The sequence below is a fragment of the Athene cunicularia genome (assembly GCF_003259725.1).
Source record: "Athene cunicularia isolate RWA chromosome 4 unlocalized genomic scaffold, athCun1 chr4_part3, whole genome shotgun sequence".
Classification (NCBI taxonomy): Eukaryota; Metazoa; Chordata; class Aves; order Strigiformes; family Strigidae; genus Athene; species Athene cunicularia.
In genome coordinates, this window is record NW_020799100.1 from 7464887 (window position 1) to 7476862 (window position 11976).

Sequence of the window (11976 nt, forward strand, 5' to 3'; positions counted from 1 at the left end):
AGCCATTTTGTGTACCTACTTCATATTAAAGTTATGTTAAATAAATAAGCATAAATATACCACAATATTATTATTAAAGAAGACAAACTCATTTGTCAGTAAATAAATCATGGCAAATTTATAATAAAGGCATTCTTACATGATTTAATGATGAACAGTATTTTGGCAGCCTTTCTGGAAAGCATAACAGGGTTAAACTGATGAAGATGCAAACACTGCACAGATACCAGGATGAGAAGGTGTTGTTACAGTCCCACTTCAGTATACTTTCAGATTGATTAGAACGTTTGTTTGACATTCTCACCTTATCATTCACTCCAAAATGTCAACAGCCACTTATGAAATTAAGATTTAAGAAAAGGTGGTTAAAAAAAAAAAAAAAAAAAAAAAAAAAAGAGTTTACCTCAAATGTGTCAGATTATAAACGCTTCTATTGACACTAAATAAGGAAACAAAGGGTCGTCATGGCTTCATCACAATCCAAGATTGTCATCTGACTCCGATGCATTATTAAAGCTTTTCCCTTAAGATTCAAGTTGCACCTTTTTGCACAGCATTTATACCTCAATAAGTTAAGTGATGAGCAGATTTTACTGCAAAAGCAATAGCACAAATTGCTAGGCAAACTGATTTAAAGGATACCTTTTTCCATAAATAATTCAGAATTTCCAAGCATCTGGATTATCTGGTGACCACTTCTCAAATTACATCCACTGCGTGGATGCGGTACCAGTTGTACCACTCTGCATATTGCCAGTGGGTCCTTATGCTCCACACAATATTAGAACTTCCACATGTCTACACTTGCTTTGTTGTAATATAACAAGCCTAATTATGCATTTTACATGCATACAGAGATGATCTATAGTAATCTCTAATCATTTGCCATACCAGGATCATGGCAGTATTTCTCAAAAATGTGAAGTGTGGGGGAAATAACCAGCACTCTGGATGGAAGCAAGCACATCCTACTGCCAAGGACTGGAAAGCTGGCCCCATATTGCTGCTGTGCCCTTCTACGTGCTGCCAGAGCTACCGCAGCCACACCGTAGGTGTCCAAGCAGCTGCTCTGTGCTCATTAATAGGCTCTCCTGCTATGCAAGGTGAATGCCCTGAGAAACTGTGTACTAAATACTACTCCAACCTTAACTATCAAAATCAGAGTTGACACGTAATGCAATACACAAGCAGTCTGGTAGGTGATAATGTATACTGTGTCTTTGGGTATGGCTAGCAGATACTCTGGGAGTTTCAAGGGTATTTTTTCTAGCTACACTTTCTTACTTTGCAGAAAATATCTCAAAGATAGTTCCTTCAAGTAAAAACAGAAAGGCAAAGCTCACTGGTCCTAGCACACATCACCATCTGGCTGTATTGTACAGTCTGTATTTTCAATAAGCATCCCTCCCGCAGAACATCCACGTAAACACCCTACTTTTCTATGTCACGTTCAATATCATGTCTGCTTAACAAGACAAAGGATGAAGCTGTGACATTACTGCACCAAGTTCCCATATATTGTCTTTGCTGTATCTCACTACTTCATTTTCCTCCTACGTAGAAACAATACTTGTGGAACCACCCGCTTACTCTGTTTCTTTCCAATATCCCTTTATATATTGGGAAAAATAAAACCCACAGCCTTCAGAGAGAATACAAAATGCAGCTCCTCAGTGTCATAGCCAAGATCCAGTTTGTAATAGTCTGCCCCATAGAAACCTGATATTTTGTTCTAAGTTATCTCTGCCCATGGTTACAGTGCGAATCACTCCTTTCTTGAAAGTATGAATAAATCTTTGCAGTAATGCACTGTGAAAGGGTGGTAAAGATCTGCTGTGACATTTTGTATCCTACTTATTTCAAAAAAACAATTAGGGCACTCAAGGTGAGTATTACATTCTGCTCTTTAAATTTTTGCAATTTATCTAGGAACGCCTGGCTTCAGAAATTAGAATTTTACTCTTTCCAGTCCCTGTACTGCTATATCCTGGGCATTAGTGAATATCTAATGAAATAAAAACAGTAGATACCACAAATAGGGATATGTATATACCTGATAAATGGTCCAGCATAATCTAAACAAGACACTGCTAGCAAAACTCAGGTGAAAATGAAAATATTTAGGCATTAAATTGATTTTGTAAAACCCTTGAGACAATTATGCTGTATCTTCTGTTTAAGTAGAAGTTCCCAGCCACTGAGAGAGAAGAGAGACAGACTTAATCTGGGCTTCTTGTATTCTATTTCTGACATCAATACCCTAGGAGTCTTCTGAACCTGGAATCTGTAAAAAACAGGCATTTTAAAACTCACACATTAATAACTGTAACAGGTCTTTTATTAAAATGAAAGTAAAAATGGAGCTATCTTGAGTCTAGTTTCTAGGCCATGAGACTCCATCATGAAAGAATAAGAGCAATCAACTTGTAACAGCCTTATCCTGTAACTTCTCATGTACTTAGCAGAATGCCATATCTGAGGTTAAACATGCCTGGTTTAACTACTTTAATCCTCCAACAACTTCTGGATCCACTGACCAAATTCAACCAAACCTGCCATATGAGTAAAAGGCTCACAGATTTCAATTTCTTAAACACCAAAAAAATCCACTCTCACCAAACCAAGCATGACCAAGCACACACCCCCTAGCCATCATCATGATGGGGTACAGGAGCCACTTGCGAGTGACCCCACAGAGCGAGCTGCATCACGTTACCTTTTGTTCTTGGCCCATCAGGTAGAATGGCTGCACAGCAGCTGCAGGTTTGCAAACGCTTGGTTTGGACCTGAAGCACAAACTACTTCTTGCCTTCACCACAATACAAGAGAAAAACTAATTTTATGGAAATTAGGGAATGCAGACCATGACTGGAAACACTATGGGAAGGATGAAGTTGTAAAAGCCACAGAGAAGCACAACATTTTTCCAAAGATGAAAGGAAGAAGTGCAAGACATATATGTCTGCCAGCTTTATGTTGTACAAATTTTAGTCTTCAGATTATTTTTGAATTTTAATGCATTTATTGAGAGCTTTAATTAGTGCCATGCAGAGTCTACAGACTCCCTTTCAGTACCCTTCAAAGTGATTTTTCAATGGAAAGTTTGCCAAAGGATCTGCATTCATGAGGCTGTTGATAGTTTTGAAATCAATGCTACTAGAGAGCTAAAGCTCTGTAGCAGTTATCGTTGGAACTTTTTGTGGCATTAAAGCGGAAACTAGAAGTTGATGATCTTCCACCAGCATAAATCCTTACCTATACAATACCAGTGAAAAGTTTTAACTGCTAAGAATAGCTCTGAGATCCTTTCTCTATTTCCACGCAGCTCTGTTTTGCCAAGGTAAGGAATTTAGAGGCAAAGGCAATGGACCTTTCACTCCGATCTTCCATCAGATTTGAAATTACTGTTCCTGTTTCACTTAGGGAAGCATCATAAGGTAGTTTTATAGACAAAGGTGTGTAAGGGCTCTCTCACACAATATGAGCACCATTACTCATGAAAAGTCCTGAAATGCCATGTGAATCAATGTGTTTCTGTTCGCACTGTAACAGTTCATCCTGCAGATCGAATGCTGTTACCGCTGTAGGCAAAAACCTACAGAAATAACTGACTATCTGCAAAGAGGGGTACACATGGGGAACATTTGAAGGTTAAGGTTCCCAAAGATAAATCACAAGGCTTAGGTGAAACTCTACCAGCCACAGCACAGTTGGATCTTCAAAATAAAAAATAATCAGATATTCCTTACTCCCTTCAAATTCTTGACAATTTCTCAGCAGTACTATTTAAGGTGCTGTATAGCACTAACTTTCACATAACACTGAATGCTAGGAATGTCATAAAACATCTGTGTTATTCTTCAGTGCTAAAAATATGAGCACTGATGCCATTGATAGGATTAGCTGGTCGTATTACAATTGTCTTTGAAGAAGTATTTCTTGCTATCAACTTTAATCTCTGATTTTATAGACACATTTTTCTAGGTGGACTTGGGAACTTACCATCAACTAATGGAACAAGTTCATCCACTGTTTCAGTTAAAAGTTACTAAAGTGCAAGTATGAGTTAATATTGAATTCAGCTTGAACGTATAGAACCTCAACTGGTTTTATCATAGCTAGTGGAAGTGTCTTGTAATGTTCCACCCTCATTTTTATATCATGACTTCTGTGAGAGGCTTATGTTCCACATTTTTCTTTTGCTTTCCTAAGTACTAAGAAGCCCAGCAATCTGTATGACTGGTTTCTCCTAAACAACAGAAGTTTTAGATCCTAATATTGTCCTAAAAACTGGGAGAAACTACATGGAAGAGTCCAGCTAATTTGCATCACATATGACCTCCTCCCACAGCCACTGAAAGCTTGGAAAAGTGTTTAAGCTCTATCAATCCATCTAAATCACCTTCCCAGCCACTATAATGTAATAAATGGCCTCCTCCCTTCATAGCACACTACAGAATACCGTATTTATAGTTACACATTAGCTCCATTGCAAAAATTCTTAGGAGAAGATGCGGATTTTTTTTTCCTGCACATTTAAAACATCAAACCTTTCTGCTGCTTGATCTCGGTGTCTGAGAATACTGTCAAAAATACATTTCAGATTCTACTCCTTTCACTTCTAACAAAATCCAATAACATTTTGGTTATTGCATCCTAACTTAAATTGCTGTGAAGATAGTAGTGCTTTTACAGTAGACTACAACAGACTAAAATAGACATTGCCCTCTGCAACATCACATCTCTGAATACATTTTTTTATTGCCTTTATAAGGGGTAATAGGTTTGGAAGCAACATGCACATTCTCTCTGTATATCCCAATTTCTTTTAGTTACTTCTGATCTGCACTCACTTGCATGATAAGACAGAGACAAGACATGCTGCTTTGCTTGTCTGCTTTGAGCTTTCTGCTTAGAACATCGTTTAGCAGTTACACAGGCTGCCTACAGTGTCCTCCACTACCCTGCAGCTCTCCCATGTGCTGCTTTGGATCAATTACTCTAGTCAATAACCATTTTTGGACTGCTTCATTTTCACATATAATACACCATCTAGTCTCTTAACACATCATTTAAACTCTTTCTAAACTGACAAATTCAAGAATTGTCTCATTTTTTCTTTTGATTCTCTTTATAAAAGCAGATACATTCAGCAGATACCAGAGAGGTAATTTTGTAGACTTTCCACAATCTCAGCAAATGTTTTGTCTGCTGATTTAGTACCAGCTGTTAAGCTATACAGCACGTTATAGGCTTCAGTCCTCATTAAACCCTGCAAAGCATCACCTTTTGCTTATCATTGATATCATTCGTTATAATACGTTGTTGTTGGAGTCCGCATCCCTGGAGGTGTTTAAGAGTAAGACTGATTTAGTACTTAGTGATATGCTGTAGTTGGGAACTGTCAGTGCTAGGTCAACGGTTGGACTGGATGATCTTCAAGGTCTTTTCCAACCTAGACAATTCTGTGATTGTTATGATTTCCTGACATGGACAAGTTGTCTATTGAGCCATCCAACAACTGTATTTTCTCTGGTCCCTGTGATCTTCTTTCTATCTTTGCACAGTGTTTGCCATTCTCATGGTGCAAACCCTGAGCTCTCTGTAACCCCTCTTTATGCACATTTGCGGTGTCTTATCACACAGACAATTAGATTCTAAAACCTGGTTTTAGTAATTCCAGATAAATATAGAATGACTAGACACAGAAGGATGCTCCATAGTATTCTAGTGTCTTCTACCAAGGAAATAAAACTTATAAATTTATAAGTTATTTAAACAGGTACTAAAAAGAATAGCTTAATGGGGCTTAAAAGAACCGATGATCACATATAAATCAAATTCAGTTTCATTCAGTGTCTGCACTTACTCTGGAACAGACAGGATTATATTCAAGTACTGTATTTGAGAAACCAAGCACACATCCTCGGAGAATTTACAGATTAATTTGGCAAAAGCTAACTTCAAAAGTGCTCACTAAAGGTTCAAATTAGTGTAACCCATCAGCTATGGGAAATGCCTACTTGGAAGAATCAGGCCTTTCTTAACTGCATTAGGAATATGTCAGATGATCTTGGAAAAGGGCTACAAAAAGTACTTACTACTTTGTTTCTTGGTAGTTTCTTTATCAATAAAATTATATTCATGAAAGTTTTCTTTCCATCCATGCAAGTCACCCATGATTTCTAAAATATTTAGACTAAAAATATTAACAGAAAATTTGCTGAAACATGTAATGCTGATTCTTTTTGCTTAGAAATGACACTTTTTCCCCATCGTCTTAACAAAATTTGTTAAAAGTTTTATTGTCAAATGTCAGAATAATCTAAATTTAAAACTCATGTCAAAAGTTAATAGATATTTTAATTAAAAAAACCCAAGACTGCTGCCTTCAAAGAATCTTAATGTTCAGCTTGTTTTGAAAACCAAGACATAGGAATACTTAGAAATCTAAAATACCATTGCAGCCTTTTAAAAACATTTCTTTTGAGGGAGCTAGATAAGTTACTGTTTCAAGAAACTGTTTTTATGTGAGGTTTAAAGGTTATCCGATTACAAAAGGAGTCATTCCTAGTAAATAAATCTGTAAATAGTGGTAAATCTGGGTTTAAAACTTGGGATTGACCGGGTGAACAAACAAGTACTGTAAATAATGGACTGTATATTTGAGTCTCCTTAAGATGATAGGTCACTGAAGGCAACAATGAGTTTAAGAGCAATATGTGACTTCATACCAGGAGATCTTGAGGCTATAAAAATTTATCTGAGAAAAAATTAGGATGAAAGGCTAAATAGATCAAGTTGTCAGAAGGATTATTAATTCCTTTCTGAGACCAAGAGATAAAGTCTAGAAAACACAGAAAGCATTAGCAAGGGAATTGCAAGTACTATGCAACAAACTCATGGAATGAGATGAAAGTTAGAGGAAGAGGGAAATTTTGAGATTAGGCAACAGCTTGTCTCAGATAGCAGAAATATCTTACTGAAGGTCTGGTAAAGGAGCATTAGAGGACAGGGGAATGCAGCAACCAGGAAGTACCATTACAAGATCAGTTAGAAATATAGAGGGAAAAATTTATTTATATTAAGGTTCACAATATTAACTCCCTCGGCTTGTATGCCAGAATAGAAGGAAGAAACTTAAACAGTATAACACCATTCTCTTTCGACAGAGGGCCTGCCCCACGATAGGTTTCAGGAATACATAGACCCAGAAGGGCGATACCACTATTCAGTGCCATAAAGTCATGTGTTGTGATTCATGGAAAAAAGACTCTACAACTCGAATAGTGTTATAAAGCAGTTATGTTTACTCTGGCCGGGATGCAAGGGGATTTCTCCACAAAGTTTGCACCCCCACCACACATTTTACCAAAAACTTATAGAGTGTGGATATCCATATTCATTGGGTTACATAACACAAACATACATATGCATGAGTAAGGCTGGGTTAGTTAGAAAGGCTGATGTCAACAGTTTATGTTCTCTTTGCACCTGCGCATTGCCTCCTGGAGGTCCTCTTCGGGGGTCTTTGGGAGGAAGGCTCGTAGTCTTTCTCACTTTGTTTTTTTCCCGGAGCATGCTCAGATTCTCTTGGCCAATTTCTTGAATAACAAGAGTGTTTTTCAGACGGTTTACTTTCTATCTTATCTAAGAGAACCAATAGAACTTCTACCATTTGTATATGGCTATCGTTACTCATTAGCAAAATTCCAACTAGTTAGAGCCACCTGTTACTCAAGGCCAAAAGTGTAATATTTTGCTGAACATTGTAATCCTTGGTAGGTTTTCACAATGAACTGCTGTGTTTTGATGAACACAGTAGTCTTCGGTAAAATTCCACAGAACAATCTTGGCAAGCAGGATTCCTAGCAATATTTTAAAAAGTACTATAACTTGCTATAAGTAAGTAAATAAGTTACTAAGTAGTTTTCTATAAGTAAATAAATCTCAAAACAAGTAATAATTTATCTGCATCAGTAGGGAATAAAGCTATATTTGCACTCACAGCTGCTGTACAACACTGCCCCATCTCTCCAACTTTGGAGGAGCTAAAAATTAAAATCTCCTTTGTTTCTACCCTAATAAATCCTTACTTGCAGGCTGTTAACAGAAAGACAGAGTTGAGAATACCCTTGGACTATTTGCAAAGTTGGCAACTGCAGACATTTTTTTATTTTTTTTTCTCCAAACAAATAATAGGTGGTGTCCAGAAAGATGAGACAACAAAGGTTCCCTTAACGGTAGCCCCAAGCTGTAGAACACCCAGGCATACACCTACTGTCTTTGCCTAATGCACCCAAGGAAGAGAGATAATATTGGATTTCCTGTGAACTTCCAAAAGGAAGAGATACGCCACTGAACAACTCTCCACAGACAGCTTACTCCAAAGCTGAAATTCCAAAAGCTATCCACTGTGTATCCATACTTGTGCTTTCATTTATTTAAGAGGAAATCTCTATTCCTATCAACCATGGTAAACAAAACTGAAAACAAACCAGGAAAATGGGACTTTGCCATTAGACACATAGATCTTCACAGAACTAAGTCAAGGGTTTTGAACAGACTAGAAAGATTAGGCACAGAGAAGAGAGAGTATGTATTCAAATAAGCATCAGAGGAAGACAAACAAATGGAGTGCAAGGTATCTTTCAGGAAGAACTGGACTGAGGTCAGTATGAACATTAATTGACACCCCTTTTATTCTTCAGGATTAAAAAGGTGTCCACGTCACACTGACATTGCTTGTCGCTCTATCAGCTAAGACACTTGCCAGCTAATTCAACATCTTCATAGAGATAAAAATGCTAAGGCTTGGACCAACAGCAGAAAAATTATTAATTAATATTTTATCCTGGCACTGTCTTGAATTAAGATGTTCAGACCTTCCGTTTCATCCATACACCTGCAAATATTTGTGTGAAAAGAAATTCTCTTCTCATAAATCATTTTGCAACCTGACTGGCACATGTTTACCCCAAATTAAGTGGAATATCCATGTTCACTAGGAAGCCTAATTAACTCACAATTAACAAGTTAGAAACCAGGAAGATTGTCACACCAAGGGATACAGTCCCAACCAGGTAGCTACACACAAACAAAGCAGGGAGCTTACGCTGGGGTGCTTACAATTTACAGGTAACTGCAAATACTCTCAGAAATTAAGAAGCTGTTTGTGGGTAGTTGGAAAACAGAAAGAAGAGAATACTTCTCTTGACTAACATAAGAGCAGAACATTTCACCCATCCTTCAGCTTCATTTCAGCACTGAGAAAACAACATCCAGACTATTTGCAATGGCTAGGAATCCCTTACGTCCTGCAGATTGCAGCACAATTTGCTCTTGTCTGTAGAGAGCAGTGGAGATTTGTTTTCTCTCTCTCAACCATTTCCTACCACTTGATTCTCCATTCTACAATGTTACCAGAAAACACTTTTAGCTAAACAAGCACATCTTAGTATTATTCTATTTTCTGTCATTTGCTAATCCTGCTTCTGGGCCACCATGGTTAATCTGTAATGACAAACAATAACTGCGACATTTTAAGGCATTGAGGTGAACCTGAAGACGGTAAATTACAAGAGATTATTTTAAAAGATAATCCTCCCAATCCTAGAACTTTATATTTAGGACAGATCATCTGTAATATTGAAATATAGGAAGTAGAAACTTCCATATAGCAAAACCCGATTTACTTAGTATTAGTATAAAAATTCCCAGAGGTTAAAATAAGATAGAATCTCTCTTCCTGGCACTTCAGTTCATTCTGTCTAATGTTTTTTCTAATGTAAAAAGAAATAGTTAAGCTAGCAATCACTGAATGAGACAAGAGTAAATATACCCAAAAAGACAACAATAGAGAGAAACTATGACATTTATAAACTGATTGGCTTGGGCAGGAGGGAAGGAAGGAAGGGATATAGACAGTGAGATCCATTTCACTTAAGCTTCACACAAAGGGCCCATAAAGGAAGGAAGGAATTACAAAGACATGGTTTATTGACTGCTCACCACTGAGCCAGAGTTTTCCTGTATAAATTCTTTCTTAGAAGGTTAATTAAAAAAGGGTTAGGGCCCTGATCTGAAAACCCTTTATTCACTAGCATAATCCTTATTCACACAAGGGATTCCATTGATTTCAGTGGACAAGGGATTGCTCATGTGGCTTAAGGTTTGCAGAACTGGACCCTGTGGTTTTGAGGCACTGAAAAATGGGAATGCCTTCAGATAACAGTATAAACAGCCTCAGCACAGCAGCCCAGCTTTGCTTGGGTACAGGAGCAACACAGAGCTTCCTGTGCTATTGGCCAACTTTAATTATAGGTGACATAATTAGATGTCAGCTACATTAAAAACCTGCATATATAAATATGAGACAGAGAAAAGTAGAATTTTGGAGGAACCAGTGCTACTCATTAAATGAAAACTATTTTCCTAGAACTAAGACCTTACATAAAATAAGTGCCATTCAAACATTAGTTTAATCTATGCCACAACGAGAAAAACACTATGATACTTTTTTTTTAGAAATTCCTTAAAGTTATATGGCAGTGTTAACAAGATCAGAAGAGTCCACCAATAACTATATACAGAAAAGCTGTAAAACTCCCAAGTATAAACTCCACATTTAACACACACAAGAAACAGACACGCAGTTCTCTTCTAGAATAATATAGGACTGTCAGGGACACAGGCTATTTACACCATTACAAGCATCATAAAAAATAACCATATGGTAATGCAGTTTTTCTTCAAACTTTTTCAAATTTAAGTATAACAACAGAGGGAAGAAAAAAAAATCACTCTGTGGACAAGGAAAGGCACTGCAGGGCAAAGCACAAGTAAGAAATCTTATCATACCTCTTGCAGCCTGCTCTGAGGAACAACACTTCAAACGCACAAGGGTGATCTATAAATCCTCATGAAAGTTAAACCAAATGTACTCAAAGGTTTCACATCCCTGTAGCTAGCATTACACCCTTCCTCTGGCAGCAGAGCGCTCCTCAGGGACAGCAGCCAGCCCCACTACACCAGCAGCACACACACAGCATACAACAGTCCCTAACCTAAGCACCTCCTCTAGGGCATCACCCTGCTTCTGATCAGGAACACCAGTAGGCCCTTAACAGCATGCATATAAGGAGAGAGACAGAGGTGTTGACCTTAGCCTTAGGGAATCTTTGGGGTAAGTGATCTCCTGAATCAGAGGCTTCAGGTGTTTGATAGGCCTGGCTGAATTCACTCACCCACTGGTTTTGTCTGTTAACTTCTTGAACTCATCAAGGTTCCAGCATCCACAATATCTGTTAGCAGTGAGTTCCACAGATTAATTAAGCTTTCTGAAAACAATTATTTCCTCCTGGGTTGTTTGGGTTTTATTGGTGGTGGTGGGTTTTTTGAGTTGCCTACCTGGAAAGTTCACAAGGTGCCCCATATCATGAAAACCAGGAGCAGAGAGCTATAGCATGCTCAGAGAATAGCAGGAAAGCTACTGCGTGGGGAGCCCCATGGTACCTTCTGGGGGGAAGGAGCTTTCTTCTGGGAAAGAAGCTACTGACAGACACAGAATAAAAGATTATAAACCCACAGTGCAGCTCAAAGAAGATGAATAGGGAATGATCACTTCCTTTTCTCTGGAGATTAAAGTCAGACTAGGAAGGCTGTATTATTTTACATTCACAACTATTGGCACACAATAGCAAGTCTACCATCTTTCTATAGCCACAGTTTAGGAAAAAGTGTGATTAACTACTTTTGGGTTTTATAGCTCCAAGAATAATCAAGGGCTAGGAATGTGCTTTATGATAAAAAAAAAAAATGGGAGTGTAAGTCCAAAGAGAAGGTTTAGATGTGACAAGCTCAGGTATTAAGAACCTATGCAAAAACCAGCAGGTGGATAGGAAAGGTTTTCATTCTAAATAAAGCAAAATATTTGTAGTCAAAATGCAACATTTTTGGACTGAGAAATAAGGTGAA